We start from the raw sequence: 15,895 nt of genomic DNA, 5'->3' as shown, positions 1-15,895 counted from the left end.
ACAGCCCGAAAACAGGTTTTTTTTCTTGAATGTTGCCTCCTCTATGATACTGATGGCGCCATCTGTGGGAAGACACCAGGGATCTTGAAATTTAAAAAAAATATGTAGATATTGCAGCACCGGTTGTTTCTGTTCAAAACCAGCGCATTCTTGAATCTGCTGAGAACTGGCCACGTGCCTTCAGCATACGTGAGCAAATTTCTTGAACTGCAGCGGAGTAGGACACTACAACAACTGTTAGAGCTAAAACAGCCCAGAGGACGCTGTAGGACAGTTATGATGATGGTAACCAGTGTGGCTGTAATTTGCACAACAGAATTTTACCCGCCAAAAGCGGTGTTGCTCATGAGCAACAACGGGCATATGCGTAGGCGCCATGAGTTATGGTGAGGTACTGCTGGCACTATTTTCTCTCTGGACTGAAGGTAAACAAATGAATTACACAGTGTTAATTCTACGAAATAGAATAAACGTTAGTCATGGCGTAATATTCCTTGTATTTCATAAATAGATGGAGACGTCAGAAGAAATAAAATGGCTGACTGACGAAGAAATTCGAGAGCTCATCTTCCTTCCGAATGGGGAATTGTCCGATGTTTACTTCGACAGTGGCCCGGATGTCTGTATGATCCTAGAGGTAATGGAAGATTGATCGATTCCTGTCCACTTGAACTTGCGCGCAACCTCCGCGATGAAAAGTCATCATGAGAGGAAAACACAAAAATGCCAGGCGATGCTTTCACTGATTTCCCGGGAACTTGTCGTCGACACGCGGGCACGTGGCGTAGAAAGAACGGAGAAAATGTTTTCAGGACATGGCTTGTTTCCAAGTCATAATTGCTTCAAGGCCTTCCATGCAAAGTAGTACCACAGGTGCCTTATGTTGCTCTGGAGCAAAAACTCATTGTTCAGCAATGGATATTTTTTTCTGACAGCATATTTGGGATATTTTGCCAATCCTGTATGCATGTCAAACTTTCCGTGATGCTGCATATTGAAATAAAGTTTTGGGCATCAAAGTTTTAACAGCGTTTCCATACGGTACGATTCTGCCTCAGGTGATAATTCCACAGCACCTTCACTTCCTTGACGCTACTCTAAGCGTTTGCTTTCAATCTCAAGTTGCATTTTTCTTAGCTCGCGTTCCTCTCTGTCCCTTTCTTCTCTACCTCTGTCCCGTTTATCTATTTTCCTAAGATCTAACCCCATTTCAATGTCCTCCTCACTGGCCTGTTCGGAAATCAGCTGCAATATTTCCGACTTTAGCATTTCTTTGCGTACATCTAGGCCCAGTTCTTCACCAACAATCAACGATTCCTCTCTCAGCAGTGTCATTAACTCCATGGTTGCAGCATTACAGCCTTGCTCGCTAAACATACCTAGGTAAACACAACATAGCTAACAGTCAACAATGCAGCCTCCCTACACTTCTAAACTGAACAAACACAAAATGAAGCCTAGAGTGTAAAAGGAAGAACTAAGCGCACTCACCGCAGACACAGCACCACGTCGCAAAGTCCGTCTCGCCGCTGCCAGCCAGTTGTGAGGGTTGCGGTCGGGCATGAATCAAATGGTAGCTGGCCCATGCCGTCGCGCGACTCATCCACACTGATGACGTTGTTGAAGGGAGTGACTTGTTCTCATCGAGAACAAGTATTATGGGATTTATTTACAATATCTACTTGAAGGGGGAGAAAGTTACATTTCATCAGTCTAGCATGACTGAGAGAGAATGCACATCACGCAGCCGTAAACGTCTGCTTGATGTGCATTCACCTAGATCCCTAGGTTAGGGAAAACTGCCGTTGAAATTTCGACCAATGGCAGCGTCCTAATTCATCGTTGTCGACCCGCCTTTGAGGGGAAGGGTTCATACATTTACTTCCGCGCTTTGGTTTCACTGGACACACCGAGGTGAGTCGGTTCTCGTAGACAGGGGTCTTCACCCAATCAAGCGCCTCTTGATCCCAGAGTGCGTAACCGCCGCGTCTGTCCAGTGAGAGGAGCGATCTGACGTAGTTGCAAAATCTCTCACCCACACTAAGAAGATATATTGAGGCTACATCTTGAAGGGGGAGCGCAAGATGAAGAATAAAGGCAGGAACAGACAGGACAGCGCTGGACTCACAAATAAATTTATTCGAAGGCATACACAAACTTATGTACTACAACCCATAACCACATTCTCTCCCATCGATGGCGTCATTATCAGCGCGCAGGCAAAAACGGAAAATCCTGTAAAATACAATATGAGAGGGCTTAAAAATTCAAGTTCACGGTAAGACAAATTTAACGTTGGCATGCTTAAACAACGCGACGCTTTTTTCCTGATATTGTAGGCCTCAATCATCTCCCTCGTTGTCTGAATTCCGAGTGCATGCACCCCTCCCCCCTTACTGCATGGCGACCGAGCAAAACCTCGTCATCGAGATGCCAGGCAAGAAGGTTTCCTGTAATAAGATAACCTGGGGCTTCTTTTCACAACTGCGTAAGTATCCCTGTAGGAGAGCCTTGTTCCTAGAGAAGCCCCTACAGTTCCATTGCCCTACTTGGAATGTCTCATGGGGCGTCACCGTCTCTTACAAGCGGGACACCGATCCTAGGTGGGCTAGTATCGCAACTACATGGCTAACTGCTGAGTCAGAAAGACGTATCATCTGGCTTTGCATATCAATCACTCTATCACCTAACTGTTTCATGCTTTCGCTCAAAGCGGTTAATATCTCGCGCACCTCAGATTTAGCTTTACATGGCACGTTCTCCTGATCACAAGCTATTGTCCTCTTCTTCGGGGGTCACGACCCATCGGTGCCCTCGGCCATCGGGACTTCCAGAATTGGCGCATTGACGGTAGAGGTGGGCTCCATATTCCTAGCGCCATTATTCTCCGCTATCTCACCTATTAGCCCAATAATGTTCTCTGTCATAGCCGCGTTCTCGCGCTCAATCTTGATTTTGTTCTAAAATATCATCACCCTAAGGCAGCGACCTCGACATCACCTCCGATGGTTCTCCATGGGCCAGATCTACACAAATGGGGTGGCACTCCATGTGCATGACCTGCTGCTGCAGGTGCCCCCTGGCTCTAGATCCCGACCTGCATCGGCTTCGCGGGTCGAAGCGAACCATGAACGCAGATCGGCTCCAGGAGCGATCATGGGAATGGCGCCGGGATAAACCCTTCGAACAGGGGCGACCTCTAGGCCGCGATCTGGAGCGGCGGCGACCTCCCTCGGGGGCTGGTTGCTGGGGACGATGCTGTTCCAGCTCGGGGAACCGGAATTCGGCACCGCGGTAATTCAGGGTGCGGCTTCTTCTCCGGCTCCTTTCATCTCTTGCTCGTTCTCTTCGACAATTTCGAAGGACGTACGGGATTACAAAGCATCTCCTGCATTCTTTCCCAGCCGTGAGATGGCTCTCACCGCACAACTTTCGTTTAGGCATGCACTGATACTGTTCGTCTGGGTTCGCGGCTCCACATCCTCTGCATATGGCTTCGTTGGGCGTCGGACAAAAGTCGGCAGGATGGCCGAGCCTTGCACAACCGTACCAGATGTCGATCTTCCTACGATATAAAGTACATCTGACCAATGCATTCTTATACCGGACGTAGTTGCGTACGTGGTAACCGTCAGAGGCAATTATGAGCGTGCCGGTGTCCTTGATCCTCATAACTCCCAGCGCCAGGGGGCTTCTTGCATTAACAATTTTGTGCTGCAACACATAAGGCCCATCACAACGGGAACGTCTCGTATTACGCCTTTGAACGTAGCATATGGGGCCGTGCGGTATGCCGCTTGCTCGAGCAGGCGACCCACCACCAAAATATTCTTGATCCTGATATCCTCACATGGTCGCATGCTCCTCCTCGGGGGTGCTGATCAAGACGATATACTTTTGATAGTTAGGCCAGATCATGTCTGCTTCATGCTCCGAATTCTCGATGCAAGCAGCGGTGTTAATTGCATCAGCCACCACAGTCGGGTCTAACCTTGATATATTGAGGCTACTCTTAAATCAAATCACAATTTTGACGTCGTCACTCGGAAGAGCCGGCATTTTTCCACAAAGAATAATGCCGCGCTTGACACCAGCTCCGGTCCTGCTACAATCGTTCTGCCCGGACACCACGCATATATTTGGCCGGCTAATTGCCAGCCAAAATCCTCTAGAAAATCGTCGGGGGCAAGTTCCTCCCCTTGCACAATGTATTCCATGGGAAGGAGTGTACTACTCATTCATTATTGAAATGCTCGACACAGTGATATGTGACTCATGCAACTGTGAACCAAAAATCGAGGGAGTGTTGTGCTTTTGTAATCTGTATATGACATCGAACGCGACGCTCTTAGAAGCGTGTTAAATCGATTAAACAGATGGCCATTTTCAGAGACGAAGATTTTCCCAACATGGCCCCACGCATTGCGCGCTTGCAAAGTGACGAGGACGCTTCTACAATTCATGAAATCTTCAGGCTTCAGTGACCGGTTGTAGGCGTGACGTGATCGACAGCCGCTCTCGTTCATAATAAGAGAACATTTTTCCCTCCTTCTCCTTCATTTCAAACTGTTAAGCCCCTTCCCCCATGTAGGCTAGCAAACCAAATGTGCGCCTGGTCGGCCTCATTATCTTTCCTTCCTGTTTTTCCTCCTCCGCTTACAGTGGTATCGAACCCTCAGAAATGTTTGCTTACTCTAGCCACGATGGTTCGGTTCCATCACTTGTGCTCAAACAGGCGGCTTCTTTTAGCAGAACAAAAGTGCACTCGCGCTTTGTGCATGCGCTAACTTATGAATGTTTAATATTATCGCCGGACATCGGCATGTAACTGCCTCTTAAAGGTCAAAAACAGCACGATCATCAGTAGTACGTTCATTCACACAAAGCACTGTCCCCAGCTGCACCGTGAGCGTAAAGTGAAAAGCAGTATATTTCGACGGCTAGCCGGGTGTTGTCTGCAGTGGTTTTTACTGATATTAGAGCTGATATCGCAGCCCAATTCCGTCAGCACCTTTCTAGCTAAACATAACTACCCTGCATGCATTTAGGCTGAAGCCAAAATTTGGTTGCGCAAAACTGCTAGAGAAAAAAAAAACTTGAATGCGAACCTAGATAACATCACGCTGAAATAGACATTATTAGGCAAAGCCTCCACCGCTGCCATGGCGTATTTGGTAGGACGTCCGTCACGGCTCCGGTAGGTGGTTGGTTCGAAACCCACCGACGGACACTCGCCAGAAAAGGGTACAGACGTCCCCCGTACCAGGCGTCTGGTTGTGTACGGGGTTTGTGAACGCCTGGTGGAGGTGACGAGGGTCAACCCGGAAGGGCGGTATTGCTCTAGACACAAGTGCACGTGTGCCTTAGCTCTCCTCGAATGTGTCTTTGTTGCACGCGTACATTTGCTCCCGAATTGGTCCCATATGACCATTCGATATCCGGTAAGAATGCATTCCGATGACTGCTTCTCAATCAAAGAAAAAAAAGTGTGATCCGAGGTACCTCCTTTTTTTCGTTCCTCTTAACGGATATTTTTGTCGGCTGCTTTTGAGCCATGGGGTCGAAAACAAATACAGGTAGTCTGCAATTGAATACCATAAAAAACGAGTAAGACGTCTATGACAAGGTAGATTTATAATTATTGCCGTGTTACTTATACACAAAGAGCATTCATGTTGTACTTCAGCCTTCAATTAGTGCAGTTTATCTTATCCCGTTTTTTCCTTGCGCTGTCCTTAAGTTTACCAATCGCACACCTGTTTATACAACGCGGTTACATACAAGTTCATCAGAGTTTCGAAAAGAACTTCTGCTTTGTTTTGTGCATGAAAATGTACGGGCTTATCGTTTAGATTTGAAGCCAGAAATGACAATTTTCACCGTTCGAAGCTTTTTCAATCTGTAGTTCTCAGTTCAGAAGCATATGCATGAACATTTCGGAAAACATATGCACGAACGAAACCTTACAACTTTTTTTACAACGCTTGGCCAAGATTCATGTAACCATGTTTCATTAATGGACGTGATATCGGGAAATTTTGACCACCTGTATTTCTTTACAGCGTGCGCGCTCGATGGCGTACGAGCATTGCTGGATTTAGGGACTACCTCAATGCCGCCGCGGTGTTCGACATGAAATCTGGCGACATCGTGTTTAGTAGCGTAATGGCTTCTGCGACGCCATGGAGGCTGCCTGAGACCCCGCAGAGTACAAATGTGTGAAGGCATTCTAGCCTCTTGTTGGCGTCATACAAAGACTCCGCGTTCTTGAGATAGTTAGGCAGAGCTTTTAGGGCGGAGTTACTGCGCACGACACCGCAATGCATAACTCTTCTCGATAGGACAGTCGCAGCAGTGCAAGACTGCCCAAGACTGCCCAACACTAGCCCAAGACAGCGAAGCTGTCTTGGGCTGGTTTCCAGCGTTTGATGTGTGCGTGTGCAAAAACCGTCATTGAAGGCACATTCACACCGAATGCAGAGTGTCTAAGTGGACAAGCGGATTTTCGAAGCGGCGAGGCGGCGAGCGCCCTCGCCTGTTCAGACCAGCCGGGTTGTCCAGCTGCCCGCGCCGCTGGGAAGGCGGGGCATCTCGCTATTTCTTTAACCATTTCAGGAACATGCCGCCATCTCGTGGCACTTTGGGTTTGTACGCTTACTTTCGATATCTTTTTCGTCGTGGGTTGGCGAGCTCCCGTGCGCTTTCTACTTCTGCAAAATGATGAGCTCAGGCGAAGAAGACGAGATCGTTGGCACTTTACTCGCCACTTGTCTGGTCGCTTTTCAAGATTTGTTACAGCGCAACACAAGACAATGACAAATGAAGGTATAAAGCGAAGACACGGCGCCGTGTCGTCGTTTTATACCTTATTTTGTGCTTGTCTTGTGTTGCGCCGTAACAAACCTTACTATGAATCCCAAACAAGTGGCCCAACTTGCCGTTTTGCCGCTTTTCAAGAACAGAAGCGTAAAGCCCAGAGAAAGACTTTAATTTACATTTGTTCACCAGCGTTTCCGCATGGTCGGGTTCTGATTGGCTGCGGCCAAAGCGGCCAACTTGTCAACGCGGAAAAAGTCGGTCCAGGCGGGATCCGGCAAAGCGGCCGCGTATTTTCCGCAAAGCGGAAAATCTGCGGCCGCTTGGCCGGATCCGCTTGTCCACTCCGCCTTCGGTGTGAACGTGCTTTAAGTGCACCGCGTTTACGGGGGTATGAGCAAGTAGGGGGCATGACTAGGCCGAGCGACGTAGTTTATCTCAGTTTCATTTCCCCCCTATAAAGTACACGCCACGTTTCATCCGAATTGTGCAAGAAAAGCACGCGTACGAAGAGCAACGATGAGAACAGAACCGCAATTGTGCTCGGCGACGGCGAGCGGCACAGAGTGCCGACGAAGCTCGTGCAGCAAAGCACCAAGCGTATGCGGGTCGCAAGAAAAATCGACGCATTTCGCGAGGCGTAGACTGCCAGCCAGTTACTTCAGCGCAATTGTGCCAACGTCGATCGGTCCAAATGTGCGACCGCAAGCTTCCAACGAGAGCTGCTGTACTGCAACTTCGGCGTCAATTGCAACGCGTGTGATAGACTGCGATTTGACAACTGTCATACTACGATCGCGGGCGTGAGGGACGACGAGAAGGGCTACCGTGCGTTGAATCTGTTAACGCGCTGTTCCCACGACCAGTGCGTGTCCGACTATCGCCTGTGTGGTACGTGTCGAGATGAGCTTTTGAAGGGCGCCGTTACGCGTTTCGCCACGACGAAGGGTTACGTGTACAAGCCCGTGCAGGCGCATCTTCTGAAGTTCAACATTCCTGAGGAACGGCTAGTCACGCGCCGCCTTCCCTTCGTGGGCATCGAACATTTGACGCACGCAGGCAAGCAGTTGGGAATGAAGGGTCAGGTCCTCGACATGCTCATTGACGTGCGGGAAACAGTTTAGAGTCTTTCACGTGACATCGACAACCACATTGCTGACGAAGCACACATCAAGCGCCGTTTTGTACAGACTGGGGATGTCATCGTTGTCACCACCCACCGTATACGTTCTCACCGGAACATCAAAGAAGACCTCCAAGCTTTCATGACCGTTGCATTTGGGGGGATGCTCCCAGTGGACCCTAATCCCATCGTCATTGTGGGTGACTTTATCGTCCCTGTGTTTCCTCCCGATGGAAAGTGGTTCTTGGCCAAAATTTCCCTTAGAAAGGTTGGGCCTTCAATATTACACGAAGGCCAACGTCTCTGCGACGCGCCATCGGTCATGTATTGGACTAACGTTCGCTAAGCACATCACCAGTGTCGTCGCAGTGCCCATGGCCGTCCTATCGCAGCAAACATAAACCAATATAATTACTGTGGTCCCGAGATAAACGCAGATAAAAATAAATATAATGAAGTGCATACTTGTCCCTTGTGGCACTTTGTTTTATTGTTTTATTTTTTTTGTATTTAAGCGCGCCTACATTGGACATGGACCGTCATAGAGTGAAATGGCTCTGAATTTTTTACTCAAGTATCCTCTCGATAGGCCCGAATGCTTAATGTCCACTATCCAAGGAGACTGGCCACATTTTTAGGCGGCGCTTTTTGCATTGGCGTACATTTTGCCTTGATATACCCAAGGGAATGGCTTTTGATTGAACTCATATGTGATACCAAGAACTGGGGGTTTTTCGCAAAACAGATATTACGGCAGAATTGGTCTGAAGATTAGTATAGACGGTGACGCGAGTAGCACTTGAACTTTGTAGGTACATATCATATTTACGAAATCATGTTTACTTAAGTATATACCAGTGGCCATCTTTAGGGATATGTGACACACCGCTATTGCCCCGCTTTTCCCAACGCACTTACTTCACATTGTGGCCCATAAGCATAGCGGGAACACGACCAGGATGGTATCGCGAGAACAGAAGAGCTTCAATAGAACTTCCAAGCCCGTATATGGCAACGACAACCACATGCCGACATTGAGATTACAACTCCCAAATGATGAAATCGATATCACGACGGCAATATGATAACGATCTCATGAGGGCAAAGCGATGATGACGAATGCGTGATGACGATCTGCTAAGAGCAACGATAAGACGACGGACGGATGATAAATGTTAAATGACGACGATGTCATGGCCGCCAAAGCTTGAAGACAGGGATATGACAAACCTAATGTGATAGGTACGGTCTGACTATGAAGGCAGTGGCGATGATATGACATTGGCGCCATAATGATGGTTGTTTCACGCCATGGTGATTACGATATATTGAGAAAAAAATAATAAGTTTCCGTACCGACGAAGGCGGGATGTCGTAGCCGCATGCTGAAAATAGGATGACGTTACTCAACTGATGACGATAGTACAACGAATAGGTGACGCCTACTGCTTGACTGCAATTGTATCACGACCACCTTATGAGGGCAAGGACTTGGCGGTGACGACATCATAAGCGCGGGATGTCGAAGTTACATTGGCAGCTTTAGAGCGACTGCGATGGCATCCCGACGACGATGTAACAACGGATGCATGATGAATGTATGACGACAATGGCCTTATCGCGACTGAATGTCGACACTTTGATTAGCATAGAATAACGAGATAGGATTAACGCCGATGGAACTGCAAAAGCGGTATGACCATGACGGCACCTCAACAATATTGCAAGGAGATTGGCGCGAACACAAGCCTTTAATTTTTACAGTTGCGCTTTAAACTACAACCAAAGACAGCGATAGGAAACGCGCGAGGCCTGTGTTGGGCATCAGAGTGATGAGTGCACCGGAAATTGCCAGGCGACATACGCGTATCCGACGGGTCAATGCATGCTATGGTGCCGGAACCGCGTTGTTGGAGTTCTGCCAGCATCGCGCGCGCATCCATTCGAATATTCATACGGCAGCCGCAGTGCCGCCAAAGAGCTTGGAAGGCTATATCCTGTGACCTTTTGAATAAAGCACCAGAAATTCGCCATTCCCTTACAAAAGTGACATTGGACTGTCTATAGAAAGTCTACAGACTTTTTTAGACGACCTTGGCTTTCTATAAATTTGGACTTTTGTTGATACAAAGTCTATAGACTGTCTATAGACAAAAGTCGATCAAGTTTTTATTTCTTTTTGTCTATTCGCAGTCTATAGACACTCTACAGAAAAAAATCGATATGGTGTTTGTTTCGTTGTTGTCTACTTTCCCACAACAGACACCTACAGATAAAAGTCGATACTGCCTCAATTTAGTTTTCTCTGTTATTTTTCTATAGACTTTCTATAGACGAAAGTCGATCAGAATTCTATTTTTTTTCTCTGTACGCACTCTATATACAGTCTATAGAAAAAAGTCGATAAGGTGTTTTTTTTGTCTACTTTCCCACAACAGACACCTATAGACAAAACTCGATACAGGCTCTATTTATTTTTCACTGTTATTTAGCTATAGACTTTCTATAGACGAAAGTCGATAAGATTTCTATTTCTTTTTGTCTAGTCGCAGTCTATAGACGGTCTATAGAAAAAAGTCGATAGAGTCTCTCTTTATTTCTTTATTGTTGTTCATTCTTCGTTTTTAGTTTAGACTGTCTATAGATGAGAGTCGATAAGGTGTATATTGCTTTTTGTCTATTCCCACTCTACGTAGTTCTTCAAACACACACACACACACACACACACACACACACACATATATATATATATATATATATTGCTGCGCGACAGGCCGCTCGAGTCACATTTCTTTAATCGCGGGCTTCTTCGCGCTCGGAAAAACACTGCTACGGAGCATGCGTTGAACAGAAAACTGTATCGGGAGTTTCTAATGTTGCTTTACAGTTTTTCCATTGAGCATTTTCATTTTATTAATATAATTGAGAAATTAATTAGCAGTAATTACCTAATCAGGGGAATGCAAAAAATAATCTGAGTGTCTCCAAGCAATGGTAATCAACATTACCTTGGTTCTCTCCAGCTACATAGCATTTGCATATCTTAAGACCTGGCTCAAATTAAGTGAAACACCCCGTATACTTCTTTGCAATACGAATTAGTTTCCACGGTTTCCTATATCATCGCCGGTGATGGCCATAGGGTGGGACGTCATCAATGGTTATGTTAACTTGCGCGAACAGCCCGTATACCGACTGTGGTAAGGCGTAAGATGAAGCATAAAACAGCCGATACTGTAAAATTCGTATTGCTTCAGGTTTACAAGGCTTCTATAGACTGACAATAGAGAAACACCGTTAATCTGAGCCCAACCCGGGTATGCTGTAACCAAGCGCCTGCAGGTACCGGTGGATAATACGGAGCTGCGTTTGATATAAGCCACTGAAGTTGTGTACAACTGAGATTGCTGTAATGCCTATTTGTAGACATTAGCATACACATAGTGTACTACCGCATTTGTTGACCACATGATATGATCTGCGTAGTCGCTCTCGCCAACTCCAAGACAGTCTTCACAGTTGTCATAGCATCGCTTTTGCGGCAGTATAATAAAGAAAACAAAATGCCAATCCAGTTATGATAATAGATGTTATGAACGCCAACTTCAGCTACGAGTGGATTCCAAACAGGCATCAAGCTAAAATCGCAGAGACTCGTAATGTTTGTAACCGACAACGCGGACTTCATGAGTGTGCGATGAACCGATTTCGCGCATGTGGTGTGCGCGTTGTATGTAGTCGGATTCTGGGATACTTTCCGCATTGTCTTCATATCTCGGCTGCATCACTAACATCCGGCGGATTTTTGTTGACTGATATCCTGCACTATAATCTAATCAAAGTTTCTCATTCACTTAAAAGATATGCCAAATTCTCTGAGCCCGCCCAGTATTTCGCCGGCGGTATTCCTGCGCAGCCACGCATATGAGTACCTCAATGCTATACTGTTTGCTTTAACCTATCATCGGAACGGAAAATTAGCACTAACATACTGCGGGCATCAAATTTGACGGTACGCTGGAAGATATGCTACAAATGCGCTGTATAACTCATCGTCGCTGGCGATAACGCGTCTGAAGGGTCTGAAGGGCCCTGTAACGGTTTTTACAAACAGCGCATTCATCCATCCACACGATAGCCCACAGCGTTTGTAATACAACCTGTCTGCGCATTTACTTCGTCCATGAAAAAAGATGAATGATAGAAAGCAACCCGTCCGGCGCGCATGGCCCGCAGAGAGAGAAACAGACAAAAAAAAGGAAGAAAAAGGAGAAGGCGCTCACACTCCTCGAGCGCGCGCGCCCCGCACGCGGTGCTCCTGCGCATGCGCGAAGCGCTTGCGCATGCGCTGGGGTGCGCCGTCTGGCCGCGTCAATTTGAAATCTCAATGAGTCCGCCAGGCGCGTGAACGGTTGTACCGGTGTGCGGTGTCTGCCTGAGCGTTGGTGTCTGTGTATACGTGTCTTCTTTGTGGCATCACACGTCAACTACAGTGAACGGTAAGCTTTAGCAAAGATGTTTTGGGTCAATAGCTCATGAATATGTGAGCGCATTTCGTAGCGCGAAGTGGCTGCATGTAGCGCAGGCCACTCGGGTATACTGTCGGTTTTATGCTGACATGGTTTGATAACGCTCTCTTGTTCTCGCTTCTACTATACGGAATGTTTTACGGTGAGCGATCGCTCGGGCTTGTTTATTTTAGCATTATAGCTTAGGTGCGTAAAGAAGGAAGTACACTATGTTTTAACTTGATACTGAGCTACCACTTAGCGGATTGTGTGCGTTTTTTGGGCAGCCAGTGTGGTAGATCTCATTTCGTGGCGCTTGATCCGGCCGCGATGAATGCTGCGCCACATGTGTAGTGAAATTCTCGTGACACGCTTTACGTATAATATATCTCGAAATTGTGTTAGCATCAAGAATGTTCAGACCGACACGTATTGTTGAATAACTGCTAGCGTACTCGGATGAAAGGCTGTGTTTGCAGGGCATGCATCAGCAGTGTGTGCGCTGCCGTTTTCGCATTATGTAAATGTAGCAGTATTTTAATGGTTCCTGGCAACCACTCTAAATAATTTTGGGAAGTTACCGAAAGCAAAACACGAGACTTGAAGAAATATCTAGCAGAAATCTCTATATTCACCAAATCTATTTATGTGCAACCACAAACGCTTTTGGAGCATGAAACCTGCGATAAGCTCAGTCAATCGCAGCTTCGCAAAATTGGAGAACAATAAATTAGTCGCTCCGGGAAGCACCTTTACACGTTTCAAACAGAAGGCATTGCGTTTGGCGGTAGTTGGAAGATTTGTTTTTGTCACCTTTTTAAACAGTTTAGCAGCAGAAGTTATCTTTCGAGCTATATGAAAAGCGTTAAGCGCCTCTCGATGCTTCGGCGTTATGCAGTTTACGTGCTCTTAATCACTAGGCAGCTGCTGGCGCAGATTCGCATTGTGCCAGTCGCGCATGGTATGAAGCCCTTGTCGTGCGTAATAAGTGTTCCGGTTTTCATTACTGTTGCATGTAGTGCCGTCGTCTTGGACAGACTGCACACTACATGCGCTGTACAAAAGAAAAAAGAGCCAGATTATCAATTTGATGGTCTTTTCATAGTAGATAACGCACAGATTATTCAAATAATTTAGTGGAGATTGCATTTGTTCTGCCCTTATCAACACACCTAAGAGATCCTAACATGTTTTAGTTGTTAAGTAACCTGATCAGTACGCCCCCATTCTTGTGCATCCTACTGAAAGTGTGGCAAATGTATTTATATCGAAGTATGAGAAAAGAGATATTGGAGACTGTTCTAAGCGGAAATAAATTGCAAATGTTAACGTGATTGTTCAAAGCTGCAGTCAGTATGCTGAGCATGTTCGTTGGGCACGGGCATATTGCATTAACACTTGAAAAATGCGCACAGGCCAGCCGGGTATCTTTGTTTCAACAATTATTATTATTGGAACTGTTTGGGATTCTCGCATTTGTTTTATTTTTGTAAGTACACTGTGTGTCACATGAACCCGTCTTGAAAAGAAACGTACCGTTGCTGGCACCGGCGACCATTACGGTTGTCTAACTGCTTATCATACTGTAATATACCAAAACATCATAATGGTACTGATTAATATTGCCATGTAGTCTTTAGTCAGAGGTAAACAAAGTTAACTAGAGGCATAAGTGATGAGAGCAAATTATATAGAAAACTACTATTGAACCGTAAAAGTAACTCATCGTATAGTTTTCCCTCACATTGTTGCATTTGTTTTAGGTGTGTCTATGTGTCTTCCGTGCTGGACTCGTGTGGCCATTAATTACGAACATGCCGAAGCCCTTGCCAGCTTTATTAAACATGGGATTCAAGTCAGTTCAAGTCAGACCGAAGAACATCTTCACCACTTGCGGTTGTTGTTTTCACGCCTTGCCAGTAAAGGAATTGTCATCAACGCCGCCAAGAGTGAATTCGGTCAAACCGAACTCGAGTTCCTCGGTCATATCGTCGACGCTAACGGCATTCGACCTCTGCCGTCCAAGATTCACGTCATCGAAAACTTTCCCCGACCGACCACACTCACCAAGCTTCGCCAATTTCTCGGATTCGTCAATTTCTACCGCCGATTCATTCCCGAGTGCGCACGACTTATGGCTCCGCTAGACGCTCTCCTGGTAAACAAGCGCAAACAAGTGCTTCAGTGGACTGAAGAGGCCGCAGACGCTTTCGCAAAAGTCAAGTCTGCCCTCGCCGACGCCACGCTGCTTAGACACCCAAAACCAGACGCACCCACTGCCATCATGACCGACGCTTCAAATACCGCCGTTGGTGCCGTTCTGCAGCAATTCATCGACAATGAGTGGCATCCACTCGCTTTTTTCTCCAAGAAACTGAAGCCTGCGCAGTCCCGCTACAGCGTTTTCGGCCGTGAATTACTCGCTGTTTACCTGGCTATCAAGCATTTTCGCCATTTCCTCGAAGGCCGTGCATTCACTGTCTTGACTGACCACAAGCCCCTTGTGCACGCAACGAATCGTTCGGCGTCCTGTTACTCGCCCCGCGAGATTCGACAGCTTTCCTACATCTCCGAGTTTACAACAACGTTCCGCCACATCAAGGGCACCGACAACATTCCAGCTGACGTTCTGAGTCGTGTCAATGTCGTTTCCACGTTGACATCGGAACCTTTCATCATCGAGGCCGACTTACTCGCCAGTCAACAGCGTGACGACACTGAACTTCGCACACTCCGGAATTCGTCAACGTCCCTGAAATTGGAAGACGTCGTTGTGACCCCAGATGGTACGTCCATCGTCTGCGACACTTCTAACGACACACCTAGACCATACATTCCGGCATCCCTTCGCAGACGCCTATTCGAAACCGTGCACAACCTGTCGCACCCTGGCATACGCACGACACAGAAGCTTCTTTCCAGTCGTTTCGTTTGGCCTCGGCTAAACGCGCAAGTTCGCGATTGGGTTCGCTGCTGTTTGTCATGTCAACGTTCGAAGATCCAGCGTCACCCCATTCCGCCTGCCAAGTCTTTTCTTCCACCGGATGCTCGTTTTGACACCGTACACCTGGACCTCGTCGGCCCTCTTCCACCTTCGAAAGGATACTGCTACATACTGACATGCATCGACCGTTACACACGGTGGCCAGAAGCTACACCTATATCTGATATCTCAGCGCCCACTGTTGCAGCAGCGTTCGTGTCTACGTGGATAGCAAGGTTCGGCTGCCCATCGACAATAATCACAGATCGCGGTCGACAGTTTGACTCAGCGCTCTTCAACGAGCTACTCAAACTACTCGGAACGACACGTTTTCGCACAACTGCTTACCACCCGCAGTCCAACGGACTAGTTGAACGTTTTCACCGGCATCTCAAGGCCTCCCTTATGGCACATGAATCGCCGCAGAAGTGGGTCCTGCATTTGCCTCTCGTCTTACTTGGCATC

General features: G+C 47.1%; 1 protein-coding gene across 3 annotated transcripts in view; it reads left to right on the top strand.

Moving 5' to 3' along the window:
- Positions 1 to 12,338: 12,338 nt before the first annotated feature.
- The window catches only part of LOC135915231 (uncharacterized), a 50,208-nt gene continuing 46,651 nt past the window's right edge, over positions 12,339 to 15,895 (top strand). Inside the window, exon 1 of one of the 3 annotated variants that reach the window (XM_070523268.1) lies at positions 12,339 to 12,438. The gene's annotated coding sequence lies outside the window, so the exon portion shown is untranslated. Of the gene's footprint in view, positions 12,439 to 14,253; positions 14,303 to 15,895 lie in introns of those variants that run through there. The other 2 variants (XR_011507883.1, XM_070523269.1) reach the window with 2 other exon arrangements.

Source organism: Dermacentor albipictus, chromosome 8 (genome assembly GCF_038994185.2).
Source record: "Dermacentor albipictus isolate Rhodes 1998 colony chromosome 8, USDA_Dalb.pri_finalv2, whole genome shotgun sequence".
NCBI classification, from domain to species: Eukaryota; Metazoa; Arthropoda; class Arachnida; order Ixodida; family Ixodidae; genus Dermacentor; species Dermacentor albipictus.
The sequence above is the reverse complement of the archived record's forward strand: the minus strand, read 5'-3'. Positions and strand labels throughout refer to the sequence as shown.